This window comes from Gadus macrocephalus, chromosome 5 (genome assembly GCF_031168955.1).
Source record: "Gadus macrocephalus chromosome 5, ASM3116895v1".
Classification (NCBI taxonomy): Eukaryota; Metazoa; Chordata; class Actinopteri; order Gadiformes; family Gadidae; genus Gadus; species Gadus macrocephalus.
The window spans coordinates 19,975,990-19,991,507 of record NC_082386.1 but is presented as its reverse complement, the minus strand read 5'-3'; the positions used below and the strand labels follow the sequence as shown (position 1 = coordinate 19,991,507).

Sequence of the window (15,518 nt, the reverse complement as noted above, 5' to 3'; positions counted from 1 at the left end):
TGTGTAGATGCACTACCAGTAGCACTAATGAGTTATCACATGCAAGCAAACAGAATGACACATCTAACCCCGCATGAAATGCTTAAGGGTCGACTCATGCCTTCATCTACATTTCGAGGGCCTTCAATTAGAGCAATTAAAAATAGAATTAGGAAATATATGTTTGATAACTAACAGCTATACATGAGTTTGTATACCAACAAGAGAAACACAAAGTTCCGGAGCCAGATGCATACACGCACAGAGCCGACCAACTACCCCAGGACCATAGCCAGCCGAGCCAAGAGCAACAGCCACATGATGCAATCAAATAGAGGCAGGGTTTAAATCTTTTTTTTTGGTGGGCCACAGTCACGCCAAATTTGTACTGGGTGCCAAATTTGACCGGGCACGTCATCCATACGTAATCCATTCCAAACCTGCCTGGCAACAGATGATCGCGTCGTCCGTTGCCTGGCAACGGACGATCGCGACGAACCGTCTCCGACCGAAAGTCCATTAATTCCTACGTGATTCTCCGTAATGTCAGTTTTTCCTCCGAGACTCCTCCCCTCCGTAAAATTTCTGTCCGGTATGTCCGTACTATGCGTTCAAAAAATTTAACTTTCGCCGTCGTTTTACGGAGACACTGCATGAAAGTTTTTATGTTTTTCACAAAACATGTAAGTACCTGGCAGGCCAAACTCCTCGCCGATCTCTTTCCAAGCCTAGTTGGTTTTGTTTTTATCTCTGTATATGTCGATCCTCATGTTCCAAAGTACCGGTCTCCTAAAAACGGCCATTATCATACGCTCCCCCGTCTTTTGTCCGTAAATAAATTCATGTCCATACGGAAAACACTAGCGACTCCTTCCGTAAATTTACGGAAGCACGGATACGAAAAACATACGTATGTGGAAACGATGCGTCAAGCTCGTTCATTTCGCACTTGTTCATTGACCGTGACAAGACCGATAACATTGACCGTGACAAGACCGATAACACTTACACTTACAAATTAAATAAATTTGATTAAACAATTAAATACAATACAAATGTAAAGTATAAACAAGTGTTATCTAGCGATCAGTTATCTGTATTATGTTATTTCGTCTTTGGCAACATGAGCGCGAATTTTTTTTAAACCTGCCCGGCAACGGACAACCCTTAGGTAATCAGTTGTCCGTTGCCTTGCAACGGACATCTGATGACGTGCCCGGTACAAATTTGGCACCCGGTACAAATTTGGCGTGACACTACCATTAACAAAAATGTTGATTGGTTAAAATATATATACTATAATCAGCAATGGTTTGGTCAATTTGACAACGGATGCGGTCAAGGGGCTATCAGAACAATTTGATGCCAGCTCCAGAATGACCTATCAGAATAGGCTAGCCTTATATGTATTATTGGCAGAGCAAGAAGGGGTGTGTGTGCAGGATGATAGGGACGACATGTTGTACTGTTATCCCCAACAATACACCTCACTAGATGGATGGAGAACCTGTTCGCGGTGAGCGCTCCAGGAGCGCCAGGTGCCATCCAAGCTTACATGGAGATCAAGTATGAATCGGTGAACACAGGCGAGGATCTGCCAGAGGGGCCTGGCCTGATCCGGCTCGACGTTTGGGAAAATGTTCCTGACTTCTGGTACGGGCGAGTTGATAATTGGATGCCAGGAGGACGCTCACATGTGATCGTGCTACCAACCTTGCTGTGTGTTATTTTGAAAAAAGGTTGCAGAGTCAGGATCGCTTGTAACTCACTTTATTTATTTAACATGAAGATAGTGATCCATATTGCCATGCGGGACATCTCCCTACAGAGTGTGTGTGGTGATGGCTGGCTTAACCTGTGCACATTGATTAATCAACGTACAACAGGTGTGCAGCTTCACCCAGCCCCACAACCACTAATCCACACTCCATAAAACAAAATACACAAAATGGGCTCTGACCAGTCTTACCATACCCAACTAAAACAACAGACTCTTAACTAACTTAAAAAATATATAAATAACATTGTCCCCACTCCCCACACCTGCCCAAGCGTGACCTCTGAGCGACCTCCCCCTCCATCCTGGAGGCCAGAGGCCTGAGCTGCTGCCTTGACGGGCCACGTGTTGCAGGGCTGTCTGGACGGGCTGGATGGGTTAGTTATGGATCTCAAACTCTAATGATTGGGTATTTGGGTCAGTGATAGCAGGATGACACTAGAAACAAACATTAGCTATGTTGCAATTATATGCAAAAAGAAAGAAAAACCAGCACAATCACAACTGGATAAATTGTTAACATTATTAAAACGCACACACTGTTTCATAAAGTTTGACTGGAAATCACATTTTACACATTCTCAAATGGTGTATCTCTGTGTTTGAACCGCTTTCATCATCCAAATCAATAAATAAATATTAACCCCCTTTAAATTCCCTGAAAACAACTAAATCGATCAGAGTTTAAGAAACATCTCTACTGTGTGGATATTATTTCTGAATCAGCGTAGCCAGACAGAGATAGAAGCCAACAGATACTTTATCTAGTCTTTCGGTACAATCCTGAACTCACAAGCTCAACATTTCGAAACAAAAGACTGATGCATGACACACCTACATCTGCTCGTGAAGGAATGAATTGATTAACTTGAATGCATTCTACATGCTATGTCACATTGTCCATAATGTTGTATCATGCAGAACAAGCCATCTACCAAGGACACTCTGAGCTACAGCATTCGGAAGCTTCACTACGTAGGACCTTGTCGGAATCAGCAGCTCAGTTCCCCAGTGAGGCCAAGTTAGGTGCAGCGAATTTGATTCTCTCTTGTGGAACTATTGAAGTGCAACTTCTTCACTCCCTCAGTCTGACCTGCGGAAACATAAATATATACAAGAAGGATAATGAAAGTGGCGTAGAATACCTACAGCTGATTACACTCATTCACACTCCTAGGTTGAGCACAATACTTATGAGGACTTTAATTTACCCAAACTGGAATCTCGACCCTCTTACTGTGTAAAGCAGTTTGTAATTGTTTAAATGTTCAATTAAAAAGGATTGAATGTATACATATATATATATATATATATATATTCAAGTGATAATGCCCGTCGAGGTGTCCATTATCAGGAATTAATGGACGACGTGGAGGTCTTAGAACCGTCCGACGCGCGGAGGAAGACACCTTGAAGGGCATTTTCCCGCTTATACCATGGTCACTTGCCAAAGAAAATAAATTAAGAACATTCATTTAGATTTCCAGACAATCCAGACATAAGTTTTTCACAAGCCATAATTTAGTTTCCCTGGTATGCCTGAGGGTTTGACTAATACCTGGAACAATCATTACCCTCCTTATGCAACGGAAACATTGTTCACATCATGGTCACAACCTGTACAACCTCTTTCCCTCTGGTACGCGATACAGGGCGCTGTTTGCCAAAACCAGCAGACACAAAGTCAGCTTCTTTCCCCAGGCAGTCACTCTGTTGAACGCTCAGAAATTGCCCCCACCCTAACCAAAGTCAAATTCCTTGTTTGTTACGCAAACCTGGCAAATAAAGCTGAATCTGAATCTGAGAGCTAACGTTATACATTGTACATTGTACATTATAATTCGAAATTCGTCCCAGCCTTTATACCACAGATACTCTAGGGCAGTGGTTCTCAACCGGGGGTACGCGTACCCCTGGGGGTACGTGAAGGTAGTACAGGGGGTACGTGAGATTTTTTAGGGTTAGAAAAAAAAACGTTTTTTTTTTGTTTTTTTTCACATCTTTCATATCATTCCTTAGTCCGGTAATTTAACATAACAGAAAGTCATTTAAACTTAAAGCCAGACAGTGGGTTACTGCGCATTTGCGTGAAGAACTATTTTTTCTTAGCAGAAATCCCGAAATGGCAACAAAATCATTAAATAAATAGGCCTAGTTATTTTGGAAGAATGTCACCGTATGATAAGCGGGATATTCGTATTTATTTCCGGAGGCTAACGTTCGTGCCTGTGAGCGTTTGCGCTGATATACATATTACTGTGTGTGTGTGTGTGTGTGTGTGTGTGTGTGTGTGTGTGTGTGTGTGTGTGTGTGTGTGTGTGTGTGTGTCAGCCATGATCGTCTGGGCCAGGGTCTATGCTAAATAAAATAAAAACAATGTCCCATTCCACCTCAGCAGACCTCCCTCCCTGTCCCAGATGTTGAATACAACAGGTGAAAGCCCAGTTCAGACCAAAGATTCACCTTGCAACGGCTTGCAACGAGACGGTTTTTGAACGTCGCAGGGGCGGTGTGAACGGGTCGTTGCAAGCCGTTGCAAGGAGTTGCAAGGAGTCGCCAGAGATTGAACATGTCAAATCGCAAGGTCCAGTTTTAGAACGCGGCGATTTAACTATTCCTCTTCAGCCAATCACAGCACAGAACAACTTGTACGTCACGGCCTTACTCCGTCCCGGTACCGTACTGTCCACTCCAGCATAAAAAGATCCGAAGATGGCAGACTTCTGGTCCGAGGAGAGGGAGGAGAACTTAATTCAGTTGCTGGAGGATCAACCTGTCCTATACAACGTTGGTCGATATCCCCGACTTCCAGCTCTCTACACAGATTGGCGTAGGCACCCTGTTTCTGCCGCTGAAGTACCCAACTGCGGCTCCATATTCTTGGCTTTATAACTCGCCGTCTTCTCCTTTTCATGATTAAGTTATCCATCTCCAAGTAATAGTTGAGCCGATGGTGAACAAAGACAGATCAAACTGAAATTCAACTCACGGAAAATGCAATGTATCCAAGTACAACGGGTAATATAAACTAACTGTAAGCTCCAGCTATTTACTCCAATGCAGATGTAGTGGAGAATGACAAAACACAGTAACTCTAGCCTACTCTCAAGCAAAATCCAAATAAAACTAATGGCAAACCTAACTAATCTAACCTACGCAAATGATGATGTTGCGGCTCTCAGCTGTGCCAGAGCGTTCACAGTTGCTATGGAAACCACCTAGCGTCGCAGCCCGTTGCAGCCAGTGTGAACTGCCCAGTTTTAGAACGTCGCAGCCCGTCTCGTTGCAAGGCATTGCAAGGCGTTGCGAGTTGCAAGCCGTTGCAAGGTGAATCTTTGGTCTGAACTGGGCTTAAACTCACGGAAAACACAATGTGGAATACACAACACTTATCCACTATTTGGGGCCATCGTCTGATCCAGATCATACCCTTTTCCCGCCTGTACCAGACACACCTCAACACACCCCCAAGTTTGACCTCACTGTATCCTCCCATGACTGGTGAAGAACTATTTGCCGCTTGAAAACTTAAAAAAATGAAGTCGTGGTTGAAGCGTAGCAGCAATGCTGCTGAAAACACGAAGGGAGTCGTGCCAAAGAAAGCCAAATTAGAGCCGTAAAAATGTCGTCAGTATTCAGAAGAATATGTTTTAATTGGATTTACATCAACGAGTTGCCATCCACCCAAGGCGTTGTGTTTCTTCTGTGGGGAGAGATTAGCCAACAGCAGCATGAAGCCAGCACATCTTCAGCGGCATCTCAACACTAAACATGCCGGTCATGTTGGTAAGGCACCTGAGTTTTTTAAGAGGAAGCTTTTTGAGTTCAGGTCATCTCAAGACACGATGCGGAAAGCCTCCACGTCCACGACATCAGCCAAAGCCCTGGAGGCCTCATTTGAGGTCTCTTTGCTCATCACTCAAGCCAAGAAGCCGTTCTCCATAGCCGAAGACCTGCTCCTTCCCGCCGCCGTTAAACTGGCTGAGATAATGCTGGACACAACCGCAGCGGAGAAATTAAAGACTGTGCCTTTGTCGAATGACACTGTGTGCCGCAGAATAGATGCAATGGGAACAGACATTGTCGAGCAAGTTGTGGGAAAACTTAGCGACTCTTTTTCTCTTCAGCTGGATGAATCCACAGATGTCAGTGGGAATGCTCAACTTGTTGCTTTTGTACGGTACATCGATACTGACGACATTTATGAGCACATTCTATTCTGCAAAGCATTGGAGGGGAAAACAACAGGAGAGGACATTTTTGATGTTGTCAACACCTTCTTCTGTGAAAATGGCATGAGCTGGAAATCCTGCAGCAGCATCTGCACGGACGCAGCAGCATCAATGACGGGCAGCACGCGAGGACTCATAGCGCGTATTAAAAAAGAGAACCCCGACGTGAAGTGGACTCACTGTGTCATACACAGGGAAGCATTGGCCTCAAAGAGAATGAGCCCTGTGCTACATGACGTTTTGAACGACTGCATCAAGGTGATCAACTTTATAAAGTCAAGGCCACGTAACGCACGCCTGTTTCGACGCCTCTGTGAAAACATGGGAGCGGAACACACACAGCTGCTGCTCCATACAGAAGTGCGCTGGCTGTCTCGAGGGAGAATTCTCAACCGGCTGTATGAATTACGATCAGAAGTTCAAACATTTCTGATTGAGCACAGCTCTCCCCATGCCACCCTGTTCCAGGACACAGACTGGATTGCAAAGATGGCTTATCTGGCAGATATATTCAGCAAACTCAACGAGCTGAATATGTCTCTGCAGGGAAAAGACACCAGCCTTTTGAACCTGTATGATAAGGTGGATGGCTTCCTGAAGAAAGCAGAGCTGTGGAGAAGAGCCTCTTCACAGGGGGATTTCACCTGCTTTCCTCAGGTGAATGCTTTTCTCTGTGAGGATGTGGACAGAGCTTCAGTCAAGTTGCTCATTGTGGGACATTTGAATAACTTGATTGAAAATTTCCATTCCTACTTTCCTGACATTGAGGAAAAATCTAAACAGCTGGATTGGGTGAGAAACCCATTTCTCTTTTCCGAAACAAACATGCTACCCGTCACTAATCAGGAAACACTCCTTGATGTGTCATCTGACCGTGGCCTCCGGATAAAGTTTGACACATCCACACTCACACAGTTTTGGGTGTGTGTGAAGCAGGAGCACCCTGACCTGGGACAGAAAGCTTTGGAGTCGCTACTGCCCTTTGCCTCCACATATTTATGTGAGGCCACCTTCTCTGCAATGTCTGTGATTAAAACAAAGCAGAGAAACAGACTGAGCCTGGAGAAGAGCTTAATCACAGCAGTTGCCTCCCTGTCACCAAGAATGACAAAGCTTCTCAGTGAAGCACAACCACAAGTTTCTCATTAAAAATCAGTTCACAGGTTCACCCTTGTATTTATTTTTTTCTTACAAATGTATTTATTTCTGTTAACCTATTTGCAAATGTATGTTTGTCTGATATTTATGTTATTTTATGTACATTTATGTTTATGTGTCTTACTTTTACAAAGTAAAAAAATAAAAATATCAGTTCAATGCAACTATGTTCAATGTTCAGTGTTGACAGTTCAATAAATCAGACAATGATGGCATAACGCTGTGTTTTACATATTTTTTTCAAACAAAAATGCTTTGCGCTGATTAGGGGGTACTTGGCTGAAAAAATATTTCACAGGGGGTACATCACTGAAAAAAGGTTGAGAACCACTGCTCTAGGGTATATAACATATAACCGCGTTGTCTGATTACAGTTTTATGAATTTTTCACGATTCACCAGCTCTTGTTTTGAAGAGAAATAACCGCGCCATTCGTTTCAAAGGGAATCATGACGGTTTATACTTTCTACATGAAGTGTACAAATTTATAATTTGTACACAATTTACCAGCTCTCGTTTTGAAGGCTGAACAGACAATTTAACTGGAACTACTTAGTAGGTGTCCATATATCAGGGATTAGCCAATCAGAATCGAGTATTCCCCCAGACCATGGTATAAATGTACAGATATATATAGCTTGATAAGGACCTGCTAATAGTCTGGACCAACCTGTGAAGCAGATGAAGTTAAGATGTTCTTCACAGGAGCGTTGCCTCCATGTGGAAGGTTCCACACTGGACACGCCCCCACAGGGGCTGGAGTGGTGAGAGCCTTCGTCCCATTGGCTGAAGTCCATCGGGTCACCGGACATCCAAAACCAGGAGCTTCCTAAAATGGACCTAACGACATTGACAGAGATAAAGGGTGAGCTGGTTTGAAGGAAGAATAATGTGGCCAAATATTGAGCTTTTGTGATATTCATAGTATTTCAATCGACAAAGTGATGGACAACAAGATGATCTTAAGGACTTGATTGGCTGATAGACACTAAGGTCTGGGCAGTACCTGCGCAGGCCCACCCAGAGGTGGCTGGTTAGTGGGAAGGGGGCGCGAGCCACCAGCTCATCAATCCTCTCCTGCTCTTCTGGGTCCCTGAGGCTCAGCAGGTCCCAGTGAATGCCTCTGCAGTAGAGCAGGGCGTCTGACCAGCACAGCCGCCTCCCCACCAGAGTGATGTTCCTCCCCGTCTCCTGAATGCTGACGGAGGGTGGAGCACGCCCTAACTCTGGGGAACCAAAAGACAGTGTGGCTGTGAGGGATTACTACTCTCAGCCGTGTTAGTATCCCTTTATGTCTCTTTGAGCAGACACCTTATCCCTACCCACTATTAAGACATTTAGCAGACACTTTTACATCTACCAAAGAGTCATTTCTGACACTAAATCGTCAAACAGTGTGGGATGTTTTTAAAATGCATATACAACACCTTGAGACACTTGGCTTTACTTTTCCCTCAGAAATCTCAGCACACGTGAACTCAATTGATGTCGAAGTCTATTGGGTGTCTTGGACCATACAGAAAACAACATACTTCACACACTCACTCTGAAACATCCCAAAGCAATTGGGATGTTTAATATACCAATACAGAACAGTCACGTAGATCAGTGGGGCCTAACGTTTGACTTTTGGTGGACCACCAAATTATCGTCAAGACCATTCACTGACCACCTTATATACAAACAGCAGAAAAAAGGTAAATACAAATGCAGCGCTTGAGCAAAGAGTGCCATCAAACCCTTTATACACGTATTACTGCAGGAAGGCCATGGCCAGTGGGAAACAGCGGAAAGAAGAAGTCAGCAACGCTGCTTATGCTCCCTTTGTGTATATTCAGCAAACACAAATCAACACAAATCATCAATTGTGAACATTAGACAAACAAACCATAACACTTTGTTTACTGCGCATTTTTAATTGAATCTTTGATCCGTTTTTTTTTCCTTTATCTTGCATTTGCCTGTTTCAAGAATAAAATTCCACGTACCAGCTGCAGTACCCTCGTGTTCCACCAGTAGTAAGCGTAACACCTGCAGTACCCTCGTGTTCCACCAGTAGTAAGCGCACCACCTGCAGTACCATCGTGTTCCACCAGTAGTAAGCGTAACACCTACAGTACCCTCGTGTTCCACCGGTAGTAAGCGTACCTCAGGTTGAAAACACTGTATGCAGATTGCCCTTTGCTAGATTATTTTACCAAAGCATTTTACAATACCTGTGCATACATTGTTATAACAGGTAGCCCAGAGAAAAACAAACCTGTAATGCTGGGAGTTATACTGCCATGCTCAACCAGTTGAGCTACACAGGACCAACAGTGTTTGACCATTGACCAAATATGTTTTTACTAGCAATGGTACTGGTACACCAATCCCCCTTTGATGATCTTGTAATGATGGACGGGGTTCCTACCTCCGTACACCTTGACCTCACAGAACTGCAGATGTTCTGTTAAATCAGAGGACCGATAGAAGTTGATAAACCTTCCTTCCATTCCCCAACACTTGACAGTCTGAGTCACGCAGCCTGGGTCATCGTTGATGATGGCACACCTGAGCGAAAATGAGAGATGATACAGTAGTCTGGTGAAGGGAGGTATCAGAGGCTAAATTCCAGTACCTGGTGTGTGTCAAGGTGTACTAGAGCAGAGCACTGGTTGTGTTTCCTTATTTTCTGGGAATAAACTGTTCTATACTTTTATCCAAAGACTCTTAAAAGCAGGTCGAGGTCATGAGAGATAAAACCCAGAAAGATTTGCTGGGAGTCTAACAGTATGGAGTAAATGTAGGGACGGTGACCAGTGATTCACCTTGGATTGTCATTGCCGTTGTTTGACAGTGAATCCCCGATGAGAATTTCCACGTTGTTGAGCCTCCACTCACGGGCATTCCTATTGGTGACCTCAATCTCTGACACCCGGTACACACCAGGCAGCTCCAGCCTCCACCATGCTCTAGCCTGTCCGGCGGTAAGGCTGCAACTGTTGTGCTCAAACTGAGGGTCGTTGTTCCCATCGATGGAGCGTTCGGCCAGCCCTCCATAACCGGTTGAAGACTGAATAGCCGTGCCACTCAACGCTACGTTAATGCGGGATGCAGCTAATGGAGAGTGAAACCACAGATCAGTTTGTCAAGTTGAAAAAACATATTGAAATACTTGCCTGATTGGATAACTTGTAATCTGCCCCTAAATTGGGCACATAGAAATACCTGAAAATCCAGGTGACTTCCACAAGAGGACCAAAACACCTGGTGAAGAGAAAATACTATTTACTTAAAATAAGTAATATCTCAGCTATTATCAGCTTATATTTACAAGCATATATCCCACAACTATGTGGATAAATGACTCTAATAATAGATTGAATTAATATAGCACTTTTCTAGACGCTCAAAGACGCTTTACATTGAACGGGGGTACCTCACTCACCACCACCAGTGTTTATATCCCACTTGGGTGATGAACGGCAGCCAATCTGCGCAAGAACTCTCACCACACACCAGCTTGAGGTGGAGAGTGAGGGAATTAATGAGTCAGCCAATTATACAGGAGGATGATTATGGGGCAAGAACGAGCCTGGTTGTGCAGTTTTAGCATGGACACCGGGGAAAACCCCTACTCTTTGCGATAAGTGCCCTGGGATCTTTTTATGACCTCAGTGTGTCAGGACCTCCGTTTTACGACTCCTCCGAAGGGCGACGCCTTCCACAGCACAGTGTCCCCGTCACTGCACTGGGATTGATGTTAAGGCCAGAGGGAAGAGTTCCACCTTTTGGCCACCACCCGACAGCACCTACAGCACCTGGTATTCCCAGGCGGTCTCCCATCCAAGTACTAACCAGACCCAACCATGCTTAGCTTCCGAGATCAGACGAGACCGGGCGTGTTCATAGTGGTAAGCCTGTCTGATCTGGGACCCTCCACTGTTGTACATAAAGGGCCAAGACTGAGACCTAATACTGTACACACTTCTGGAAGCCCTGATCAATGTTTTCTTTTGGATATTTATTTCTTATTTTTAATACTCTGTATTGAACTGCATTACATTCATGATTCTCATGCCTGTTTTGTCAATATGTGCAATGTTCAATCCATAACAAAAAATATTTTTGTAACATATCTGTAATTTTTTTTAATATATATATATATATATATATATAAAAAGAGGTAAGCAGTCCAATGTTACGGCAGGTACATTTTCATAAATTAAATTCAATGAACCGGATAATGATTAATACTGTAGTGCTGTGTGGAAAACCTACCAATCAAACTGCAGATGAGACGAATGGACCCCATCGTTGATACTTGAGAAATAACCTGTTCAGATAATAAATAGTACAAGCTACTTGGTAGACATGTCTTCATATTAACATTCTTTCAAAAGTGAAGAATCTACCGTCAAAAAGCAAAACAACAAAACTCTAAAAGAGTTATCTCTCTGATTTGAGATGGTACTCACCAGTAGAGTCGGTAGCTCAATTCAAAGGAACAGAAATAGAATGGAGACACTGATTGACACTGTTGACGTGTCTCACACAAAGACTTTTGGCTAATGGCTCGCTGAAAACGCGTCACATGGTGTAAAATTAGCAAATTCCCGTTCCGGTCGTCAGTATACTTATACGTAATAGTCTACACAAATGATGTTTGCAAATATCCAACCTCCTTCAAATTTCCCTCTGCAGTTGCTAGTAATGTTTCCCTTCTATCTATCTGTCATCAGAAGAGATATTCTCACAGATACACAATATAAAACATCTCGTTGTTGGTGAATAATTTAATGTGGAAATGTTACATATTATACCTTTCATCTCTATAGCTGCAGTAAATAACCTCTAACCTAAGACCTTCACCCAACCAACAAACCAGCTAACATAAGCAATTCATCAAACGTAATTTAGAAAGCTGAAGTGTGAGTAGCTCACTTTAAAAGTATTACAGGCAGAACAATAAAATAACCATGGGGCTTATTACATGCACATGATATTGTCTGGCTGGGTCGTCTAGGCTGAGGAGAATCTTGTCATTGAAGTGTTTGATCACCAGCTAGGGCCTTGTCTTTCTTGTCAGTCTCTGTACCTTCTTCTCCAATTTCATGTGCAAAGATATTCAATGAGGGAGAAATACATGTGTGTATTTCGTCCTCCATGTATTCATTCTGAAGTATAATTTTAGAAGTATTATATGTAATTATTTGTAATTCTTAGTTATAGATTTATTTTTTTAAATGGTTTTGACATGTCCAGGCTGATAATACTTGTCTTGGAAACATTAAACTCCACCCATTAAACAGGGACGTTTGAAGGTGGTTGGATATTTGCAAACATTATTTCCATAGACTAGATTAGGTATGGTCACAGTCTACTGACGACCGGACTGTGACACAACTCATTTTACTGCCTGATCTCACCTAACTCACATGCAGCGAGCAATTTACTTTGCGTGAGACCCGTCAATGTCACAAAGGATAATGTTAATCTCTGTCACATGGTCTTGCTAACCCCTGGTTCAACCCTGTCTCGTCAAAATTACGTTCCCAGAAAACTATTCGGCATTCTCAATTACGTTTGTCATAAAACGTATTTTGTCCGCGATTACGTTTTATTGAACGTATTGCAAATACGTTCGTCCTCAGCCTATTTTTTGCCATTTATTAACCTCTATGATTATGTTTGGTTGAAACGTATCCCAGATAGGTTAAATGTCAACGTATAGCACATTATTGTCATTAAGGCATATCTCCCTTTCAGAGAACGTTTCATTTAACGTATTTTGTCTGAAAAACGTATCTTGGCTGTGGATACGTGTTATTGAACATATCGCAAATACGTTCGTTGTCAACCTATTTTTTGCCATTAATTTACCTCTAGGATTATGTTTGGTTGAAACGTATCCCAAATATGTTAAATGTCAATGTATAGCACATTATTGTCATTAAGGCATATTTCCCTTTCGGGAAACGTTTCATTTAACGTAATTTTGTCCCTGATTACGTCTTATTGAACATATTGCAAATAGGTTCGTTCTCAACATTTTTGTTGTTATTTATTTACCTCTTGGATTACATAGGCTACATTTAATTGAAACGTATCCTTAATAGGCTACGTTAAATTTCGATAACACATTATTGTCAGTATATAGGCATAGGCCTACCTCTCGGGGAAGCGTACGTTTGATTGTAATGTTAATAGTCCAACGTTATATCAACATGTCACAAGAGGAGAAATTATAGCTGCTGACGGGGTAACTAGGAGCGGGGGTTGCTTTGTTGATTTCTTTATCTAGGGCTATAGCTGTGGTCAAAGCGGGAAGTGTGCGTTGTCTGGGCGGCTGCCTGAACTGAGCTGCAGGAAATTATGTTCACATGTTTCTTCATTCATTCATGAAGGCTATACCGGTGAACGGTGACGTCAGACTCACGCCCACCTACAAACCAATCAATGTCCAGTATCAGCCTGTCCTCTCGGAAAATACGACCACGTCGTAGGTGGTTTGTTCCGCCAGATTACGACCCATTGGAATTTATCCAAAACGAGAGGTAATAGGATATTTTTCCGTGAAATGGCGGAGGCGGACAATAGGATATTGTCCGCCTCTATCAAACCCTTTGGGTTTGATAGTTATGACGAAGAATATTGTAGCTCTCGACAGAAAAACATGGTTGCTATGGTTGCTATGGACGCTGAAAACAGCAGCTCGCATGCCGTTTAAATCATGGCTATAAAACCTTTTTCTTTGCTGATTATGCTATTATACGTAACCGTGTAACGATATTTAATTTAACAACTTTAAGCCCGGAAGGAAAAGATAATTCACCGCCGGAAGTCGGGAAGGCCCATGCAAGTGAACGGAGCGTTCCACGGCATTGAGAAGAGCCGTTTAGTAAATAAATAAATAAATAGATTTATTTATTTATTTATTATACGGAGACCACCAGACTTCCTCGAGGTAACAAGAATGGTCGATTAAATTCAAGATGGGAGAATGGCGATAGGGTGGCGTACGGTCCATGGCCTTACCTCTGAATTTCATTCATAGAATTACCGAGTTGATGGTCAATGGTCAGATACAGATCTTGTTATAACGATAATTGAATAAAAGCTATGGTCAACTTATAATATTTTAACTAAAATAATTATATAATGAGAGAGAGAGAGAGAGAGAGAGAGAGAGAGAGAGAGAGAGAGAGAGAGAGAGAGAGAGAGAGAGAGAGAGAGAGAGAGAGAGAGAATGTATATTTTAATATTTTAAACAGTCAGACACCATTACAACCTTCAAGTCACAACTCAAAACTCACCTGTTCAAACTCGCACACAACGTCTAACTGATCACTGTTTTGATTTTTTTGTTTTGTTTTGTCTTGTTTTTGTTGCTTATGTTTATTTATTTATTTATTTATTTTCCACAATGTCTTGTTTTTAAAAAAATGTATGATGACTATATGCTCTGTAAGGTGACCTTGGGTGTCTTGAAAGGCGCCTCTAAATTAAATGTATTATTATTATTTAATGAATTAAATAAAATAAAGGCTTTACACATGTGACATGCCTACGTTTTTTTGCCACGTGACAAAAAACGCATCACGTGACTCTTACGTTCGCTAAGGTTGTTCTGCTCGCAACCCTTTCTCATCAAAATTACGTTCCCAGAGAACTATTCGGCATTCTCAATTACGTTTGTCTAAAAAAAGTATTTTGTCCGTGATTACGTTTTATTGAACATATTGTAATGACCTCGCCGGTGACATAACGATGTCGAGTCATTAGTAATTGAAGGAACTTTTAATGAACCAAAACCAGGTCACTGAAACCCGTAACCAATGGCAGAAATCCCACCCAAAACAAACCCTGGTTACCCCGGCAACCCCCAACACGGTCTCACTCATGTGCAGGCCCCCACCCTCGTGTTCTTCCAAGGCCCTCCCCCAGCTGACCTAATGATTCGCCCCCACATTGATTGACAAGAAGAACATTACAATACATTCACACAGAACCACGCGGCAAAGGAGCTGCCGTCAATTGGGTTGTTTTTGTCGTGAACTAGAGTCCGATGGTTGAAAAATAGACAGATATTCCAAGGTATCCGTAAAAGGCAGCTTGGATGTGTTTATTTTCTGCAGTTTAGACTTCTATAACTAATTTTTGAAAGCAAAACACCAAGCTCATTGATTTAACGAGGGAGGGTTATTTGAAACAATTTATTAAATAAATATTTGTGAGGTCATTCCTTCTCCTGATTTGACTTCCTATTTATGTCTAGGGTAAACCCCTACTGTCCACAAGCATCCCCCCCCTCCCCATATGGATTTGGAGAATTGTTGCCATGTCCCAGTGGTGGAGGTATCATATATATATGAAAGAGGGCATTCAAT

At 42.5% G+C, this 15,518-nt stretch overlaps 1 pseudogene; it reads right to left on the bottom strand.

Annotated features, from left to right (window-relative positions):
• Window positions 1–10,937: 10,937 nt before the first annotated feature.
• LOC132458370 (5S ribosomal RNA) lies at window positions 10,938–11,056 on the bottom strand (annotated as a pseudogene).
• Between the last annotated feature and the right edge of the window lie 4,462 nt (window positions 11,057–15,518).